General features: G+C 41.5%; 1 pseudogene; it reads right to left on the bottom strand.

Annotated features, from left to right (window-relative positions):
- Window positions 1-712: 712 nt before the first annotated feature.
- On the bottom strand, window positions 713-1,105 carry LOC104663993 (annotated as a pseudogene).
- Window positions 1,106-8,644: the final 7,539 nt, after the last annotated feature.

Below are 8,644 nucleotides of genomic sequence, written 5' to 3'. Positions count from 1 at the left end.
GACATGCTATTTACAGCTAATGTGACCGACGCCCCTCACTCTTCCCTCCCAAGTGGGTAGTTTTGCTTTTCTCAGTTCCAGTGCATCAGCAGCATTGCTCTGATCTTTAGCATCTATGAACAGGGTCACTCAGGACTCCTAGTGGTAAGGAGGAGCAAGGTAACTAAAGGCTATTAGACGGCTTCCTGAGGCAAGCACACCAGCCCAGGTCAGCTCCCACCAAAGATGGACTATTGCCTATTTTCACCTGTCTCCTAGCTTGGAAAATGCAGAAATGGGGAGAAAATAAAAAGGAAAAAAACTTGCTTTTCTCAAAAAATTGAATAAAAATTCGAAAAGAAAGGAAAGATAAGGCAATGAAAACTATTCTACATGAATAACTGCCTCAAAAGAAAGAAGGAAAGTCATGGAGAAGAGGTAAGTAGGTCAGAAATGTGCCTAAGTCAGACTTTAGCTGGCATTAGTGTCCAAGAACCCCAAGATTGCTCTCTGGAACTAATGAATGGCAAGAAGGAAAGGAGAGCAGAGCAGACTAGCTTGCCAGTGGGGAAGGTAGGGGAGGAGTTGTTATGTTGTAACTGGCACCACATATACAAGAAACATTCACAGATCAGGTATACAGCCTGATCTGGTGTATCAGCCAATACAAGAGCTAGTCTTAGTTGGAAAGAAGAAACTTTACAGCACATTTTGAGTAACTTAGTGCATGGGCTCAGTGGGCCACCTGGTGGGGCAGCAGCTTATAATGGGTTCCACAGCTAGGGCATTGCTGTTGGGTCTTGGCTTTGTGCAGCCAAAACCAGATGACAGCACTGTTGTCCTCTTCACAGATGCAGCCCACTATACTCTTGTTGGTGATGGAGGAAACTAAATTAGGGTCTTCCTTGGTGCCTGAAACTGCCTTTGGGGGTAATACACTATATAGGTCCAGTCCCTTCCCTGCAACCATCATGACCTGCATCTCCAATCCAGTCGTCAGCTCATCATCAGTAGGAACGCCACCTCCAGATGCCATGGAGCACATCACAGCCACCCCATTGGGACCACAGGCCCTCAGGGCCTGCACAGCCAGTGCTCCAGCTCCATGAAGTAACCTTGAAACCATCACACCTGCAACTTGGGGAATGTCTGCATAACGTTTTATTGCAGACTTCAACACATTTAAATAAAAATAGCCTACCTAACAAGGCTAACCTTGACTCCCACATACACACACATACTCAAAAGAGACAGGAGCAGTAGCAGAAAACCTTGTAAAAGAAATCCCTGATTTCCTTCTATAATTGAATAACAAACTGTCTGGAATTTTGACCTTAACTTTTATAAGTAAGTGTTAGTTAAAATAGTGTGTTCTCTAAAGTTACTCCAGAGTTCAAAACAGCAAGGGTTGAATGTGATTATGTTTTCCAGGTCTATTTATGAAAATGAGTGTTCTGACATCTAAGCCTGCAGTTGTGACTGAGTACAACGCATGCAGGACTTTAATGGAAACCAAAAGGGAATTTAAGTGGCCTCTCCCAGCAAATACTATGCATTTTCCCCACCCATGATAGTACTCACATCGAGAAAGGGGTCTGCATTTATGATCCCTCTGCTATTTTTAGCTGAATTCCGAAATGATTCAGGTTGCTCTACCAACATTAGAGAATTCAATTTAAACCCCAAGATGAAACAGACAAGGGAGCACTCTTAAATATGGGCTTTGGTCTAAGCGCCCTTAAACGAACACTGCAGGGTAATGTAATGGGATCACTCTGTAAATGGGGTGATTAGCAACCCGATAACTCATGGGAGTAATAACCTGTTTGGAAGTGTCACCCCATGCTCAGAGACTGGCACAAAGGACACCTCTGAGCTGATATGACGTGAAGAAAGTCTCCCACTTCACATCCATGTGTTGCCTGTTTTCTGGAATGACACAAGAAGAAATGGCTAAAACGGAAAGTTCAGAAACAAGAGTGTTTGTCACTTCACGATTTGCAGGATGCTAACAACGCAGTCAAGACTGACTACACAGCCTTGACAGAAGATACTCCTCTGATTTGGGAGTTGTTTTTCAATCCAATCTTCTTTAAAAGAAATCATGAAGACAGTTTAAATTCAAAAGGCCTATGACACTCCAAACTGCAATTCTTTTAGAATGTAGGACCACCACCTCCTCGTCCACACTAGGGAAATGGAAAGTATCTGACTTCCCAACAAAAATGTAAGGAGTCCTTCCTTTTAAAGGAATATCTGTACAAACACTTAGGACAAAACTCCTCTCTGGTCATTCTGGACTGCTGTCAGGCCCTTCTAGATTCTCTTTTTCCAATTTTTTTTCTCTTCCCACATCTGGGGTAACTGGAGAGCTGTGGGCCCAATCCTGTCCGTGGGAGATGACTGGAGAGTCATAATCCAGGGGGCCGTAGTGGGTCAGCATCAGTTGCTGCCAGGCACCTGTTGTTATTGTTTGCCCTGCATCCATCCCCTTCTTTCTGGTAAGAGCACTGTATCACTGCGACAGTCAGGGACCCAGCAGGAAACACGGGGCTCTCTGGAGAGAGTTTAATCAAGCATAGTTGTACAGAGGCGCAGACAGGCTTAATGAAACCAGTAAGAGACGGGGAGGCATCCCAGGTTAACAACAGTAGGAAGTGATTATCATCACTAACCCCACACAGGCAATCTCTGAGAGAGCTTTAGCCACAGGAGAAAGTACTACAGGGGCACAGTGGCTGCCAGTATGCAGCCCAGCAGGCAAGGAGTTGGAGGATTCTCTCCTGTAACCCTCCTATCACCTGCTGCCAGTGTCCATTGGACAAACCAAAGTGGAAGGCAGAGGACAAGGGAGTTACGGTCTGTAGTTCATCTACTGATGGACACTTGAGTTGCTTCCAAAACCTACTATTCTTAACCACCACACTAACTCATCTCCCAGATGCCTTTCCGCCTACTGTCTACATTTACACCCTCTTCCAGGATTGCCTCATGACTGCCTGGGTGCTGTGGTCTGCCTACTTGCCTTGTTCTTTCCTCCCACTGCTAGCTAATGCCTCCACCTGGCCCACCCTTAACACCTGTCTAGTCTTGGGGTGGGGACAGGAGGGCTTTAGTTCTAGGCTCTCGTTTCTCCCTGTCTTCCCTGGTTGCCTTCACTCCTACATGCCAGTCCTATCATGAAACACGTTAGCAACAAAGAGCAGGGTTTCTAAGGAGTGGTACTCCAAGCATACAAATTACTTAGGAGATGAATCCTTCTATCTCTTTTGAACATCCCTCTCAGGCATGTCACTGAAGCTGGGAAGCTCCTATTTCTATTAATAACTTTACAGTACAGAGGGGAAGAAGGAGCTGTGCTCAAAATAAAACAATGAACTCAGTTCATGAACAAGTCCAAGACAAACGACTATAATGTATTCTGGATTCGTATGTCTCTAAGGGTAATTAATGTAAGAAAGTTTAATAGTGAGCGTTCTCTGAAAACACAATGTCACAAAGAAAGTGTTAATAAAGGTCAGATATTTTCACATGATAAACTCCAAATCAAGGGTTATGTCTCAGAGGTCTTTACCACTCTCTGAAGATACACTGTAGGCATTTATTTATTCATTCCACAAATGTTTGCAAGTTTCTACTCTAAAATAGGTAACAGATAAGTGGAGGGGATACAATGGTGAGCCAGGCAGATACAGCTCTGTCCTCAGAAAGCCAACTAAGCCAGCTATAACTATAGTGTAATGGCCTATTGATGTCTGTAATGAAGCAGTTATGAAACTAACAAAAATCCAGATGGAGGAGCTTCTTTTCCAGCTTACAAGTGCTTTTCAGCTAGAGAAAAAGACATGAAGCCTGAGAGGCAGTCATTTTATTTGCCACCACAGAAATAGAAAGATGATTAAAATTGCTTAAAAAGCATTTAGAAATACACTCCCACCACGTCCCACTCCCCATCTTACATCCTTAAAAGAGCTGCATTTTTTTCTCTCTTTCGGTTCTGAGATCTTGTCCTCCTTTGCACCTCCTTCCAATAATATATGAAGAATGACACAGCCCTGAAGTGTCAGAAGTGGTGACACGGAAGTCCCATGAGGCCATTTCCTCTTCTCTCCTCTTTCTAGAGTTCACAGGGAACCAAAACACACATATGCACACAGAGAACTCTCAAAGCCAATCAGTCTGAAGTCTACACGTTCATTTACACTCCATGCATCCCCACATTCTTACAAGTAACCATGGAACCCGATATATGCCGCTTGCCATTGGGGACCCAGTGCTGGACAGGGTCAGCATGAGTACTATAGATCTTCATGTGCAATGAAGCCATCACTAAGCCCTTTCTGAGCCCCACGTATGTAAAGTGTACCTCCTCCAGAGTCTGATAAGTCCTCGGTTGGTTTTTCTCACGCTGGACTGTGGTTTGATTTTTATACTTAATTACTTAATCTATTTGGCATTTATTTTACTAGATTCTACCCATCTCCCCACCCGCAAAAGGCTAACTGGACATCCTAACAATATCTACAGAGAAACTCTGCCCTTTGCCTCTGTTTTGTGTTATCTCTGGAATAATATAATTATTTTTTATGTGATGGGACCATGATTTAAAAGAAAAAAAAAATACTTCTCAATGTCTTTTCTTTCACTGTAATCCAGTTTCTTGCCCTGTTGTGTTTGGGAAGGAAAGCATATTAAAGCTTTTTTCCACCATTACCTCAAATGAAGACTCAGTTCAAAATGAGATTGTTTACAGGCATTTTTTACATTTGCATTATAGTATAATACAAAACATGCATGCATAGATAAAACAACAAAAGAAAAATATTTCTTAATTTGTGAATGAGTACTAAAATATTTTAATAATTGAAGCTTTTTAAAGGCTAAATAAAGTAGCCTCTCACAATATACTTTTTCAGAATTTCCTTTGTAAATTCTATTTATTTTTTCGGATAAATTATTCCCCATCCCAATCAGATTTTAATTGCTATGGTATTAAGCCTATAAATCACTGCAATTTGGGGAAATGTCTGCATGATCTAATCTTTCCATCTGGGAGATATTTACTTTTAATGAACTCGGACAATTATGCTTCCCAAAGTTGCCCTTCAATTCCAGAATCCCTGACCACAGCCATCCTGACCTGTCTCCATGAACAGCATCCTCACAAACACACTGCACAGTGACAGAGCCTCAGCATAAAAATGTGCCCCCCAAGTCCTCTCGATCATTGACCAACATGTATTAAGACTCTACATAAAGTGTGCTGCTGAAAATACAGCTCTGCCCTCAAGAGCCTTATAATTTAGTCGAACAGGTGTGTAATATGCCCAGAATGAAAAATAACCATAAAAGGTAGCATTTATTAAATATCAAATGTGCCATACCTGTAGGAAGTAAAGTGATGAGGACTGAGACCATTGATTAGAAGAAGATACAAGTGTGAGTAGAACTTGAGGAGGCCTCAAACAGTAGAGGCCTGTTTAGGAAGGAAAAGGTAAGAGCCCAACACAATGTCAGACACAAAGGTAGTCAATAACTGCTAAATAAACAATGAGGGGCTTGCCAGTCAGAGACAATGTCATGGACAAAGGCACAGTGGGAAGAATAAACGCATATGGTGTCCCTAGGGAATAACAAGTTGACCAGTTTCTCCAAAGGTTATGGAAAACTGGCAGAAGAGGTGGACAAACTAGCCTAGTTTCAAACTGTTGAGAGCTCATAGGACATACCCTCATCTAAATATTCTATTAGAGACTCACAATTCTCTACATTTGTTGTTAGTGTTCAATTCAATTCCATAAGCACTTACTGAACACTATACACCCTAGGCATTGTACACTCAGGATGTCAAAATGGGTAAAACATTCTCTCTGCACTCAAGGATCTTCTAGTTGAACAGTCAAACATGTAAGCAAATAGTCAAACATATAAGCAAACAGTCGTCAATCGGCGTGGCAGGTATAACAGAAATGCAACCGCATAGAATATGGGAGCACAAAGGGAGAAGGTGCAGGAAGGCTTCTGGGAGGTGGCAGTACAAGGCTGAATTCTGGAGGATGAACAGGAGTTGTTAAGTACCAGGGAGGTAGACGGGTCTCCCAGGAAGACATAATGAAAAGGCATGAGAGAAGATGAGTCCCAGGACTGCACATGGTTAAGTAGCCCATGAGGGTCAGTGGTTCGGTACATATGACCACAGAAATAGGTAGGGGTTTGGCTACTATTCAGAGGAGCCACTGAAGACTTTAACATGGAAGGAATGATGCAATCACATTTGTTTTTGGAAAGAAAACTCTAGCAGGATTAAAGAGGTCTGAAGGAGGAATTAGAAGAATCTGTAGTGTTTGAGTCATATTGCTTTTTTTTATTGCCAGCAATAGTAGCAATGTGGGGTTTCACCCTACTGCAAGTACCTTAATTATTTTCCCAGCACTGACACTAATAGTAATGCACCTTGGAAAAGGCATTTCTCCTCTGTAGCTCTAAGTTTCCTCACTGCAAAATGAAGACACTGTACTAGATGACCTCTAAGCTCCAGATGACAATCATTCTTCAGGCCTTCTTATTTATCCTCAAGGAAAAACTGAGTATGTAGAAAGCCAGGTGGAGTTTCAATCTTTACTTGGATTCCCATTGAAGGTAAACAACTTAAATGAGCATGCTACCAAATTTATCAAAGATTTTATTCTTTTAACTTTTATCTAAGTTGCAGAGAAGCTTAAAAGTCCCAGAAAGTTGTGCTTTATGTACCGCATGTGCTTGCATAGACTTTAAATTAAACTGCATTTATGAAAACCCTGTGAGCTTTTTGGATTAAATACTATATTTCAGTCCTAAGAATTACACCAAGTGCACAGAGAGCACCCAGAGGAACATTCACACTCTCTCATTGCTTATGAAACCTCCCAGTCCTAGCTCAGCCCAGTTTTATTAAAATTTCTATTAGTGCAGCTCAGTTATGATTAAATATTCTTCCTACTTTTTCAAGAAGAAAAGAATGCAGCTAACTCTTGACAGCTTGTGTCAACTGGGGACATGGATCAAAGGGATAAATTAAATCCATAAATAATCCAGAACCTTAATTTAAGCCAAGAGCTTCAATCTCCTTCCTCAACCAACCTTTTCTAAAAGCTGTTAACAAAGTATTCAAATCGCCTTAAATAAGGCTCCTTTGTACAGGGTCACCTCTAGGTGAAATTGGGAGATGGCTCCTTGCTACCCTCCATCCCCAGGACCCCCACTGGCCTACGTGCTCCGTATCCCACTCATAACTATCTTCTAAGTGTCAACTTGCAGTTTTCTTCTTATTTTACCCTTTTGCAGCTTGTGACACCGTTAACCACTCCTAGTTTCCTGAATGTCTACCCTTGGCCTCCATAGTTACTCTCCCCTTGGTCTCTTCCTACCTTGTCAATCATGCTATTTTGGACTATCTCTTATGCCAGTTCCTCCCCTACCCACCATGCTACAGTTTGTTTTTTCTCTGCATGGTCTTCCTGAGAGATATCATTCACACCCACGGTGATGTTACATAAATATAGCCCTGTATGACCTCTTTTTAAACATATATGAAATGCTCAGCAAATTTCTGTGAAATTGAATTGAACAACAACAACAAAAAAATCTTTATGTGCTTCTAATGTGAAATTTAAGTAAGACTGTACAGGGAATGTGTCTCTGCCTAGTTCATCTCTCCCATGTCTCTGTCTCTCACACACCTTTCCTCCATTACTGCATGAATTCCTGTCCACCTTCTGCTGCCCTATGATCAATAAGCAGCTTCCACCCTAACTTTGCAGACCGCATCTCAGCGGAAGCCTGGCTCCCACCTACTTCATGCGCCAGACACAGCAGTTGTCTGATAGACTGTGGCTTATAGGTCCAACATAAGCTTTACTAATTTCTTCATCCCCTTCTCAACCCCAATTCACCTTCCAAAACCCACTTCCAATGTCAGGGCTCCTGTGAAGTATTATCCAGCTCTCTCTTTCTAGTCAAGCAGAATTGTTCAGCCTCCACTAGACTCTGAAAATGCACTTTAGCTAAACCAATCTGTAAAAGCACTGAGCGAACTGAAAAATAGCTGAGGGTGAAATAGTCCATCTCCTGAACTAGATTGCAAACTCCCTAAAAGTGGGGATCATATTCCATTCCATTTTGTATCTCGTGACTAGCACAGTGCCCGACACATGGGGATCATATCACTCCATTTATGTAAAGGGTTTTGACTAGACAAAAAGAGTAGGTACTTATGGGTAGTGAAGGCAAGCTTTAAGTTGGGGCCCTTATCTTTCTTTTTTGTTTTTATTTCTTTTTTCTTTCACTTAATAACAAACATTGTTCAAAAAGTGTGGAAACTAATCCCATTTCTCATTCCACAAGCAAATACATATTATACCAGTCTAAACAGGGACACTTGCAATTTAAAAAATAAGGTCATGGATAGCCTCTGTATTATTTAAAAATGACTAAAATATAAGAAACACAAAGTTCCAAATAGAACACTGAACTCACCTATAAAGAAACACACAGAAATTTCATAAAACATATGTTATATAAAGGTAAGGTACCATTATTTTTCTACTTGATAGGTTGTCAATGTTGAACACTGATTTGAAATTATAAAAACAAATGCTTGATGACTATCTTTGGTGCAGGCTCCTTA

This window comes from Rhinopithecus roxellana, chromosome 2 (genome assembly GCF_007565055.1).
Source record: "Rhinopithecus roxellana isolate Shanxi Qingling chromosome 2, ASM756505v1, whole genome shotgun sequence".
NCBI lineage: Eukaryota > Metazoa > Chordata > Mammalia > Primates > Cercopithecidae > Rhinopithecus > Rhinopithecus roxellana.
Note: the sequence above shows the minus strand (reverse complement) of the source record. Positions and strands in the feature narration are given on the sequence as shown.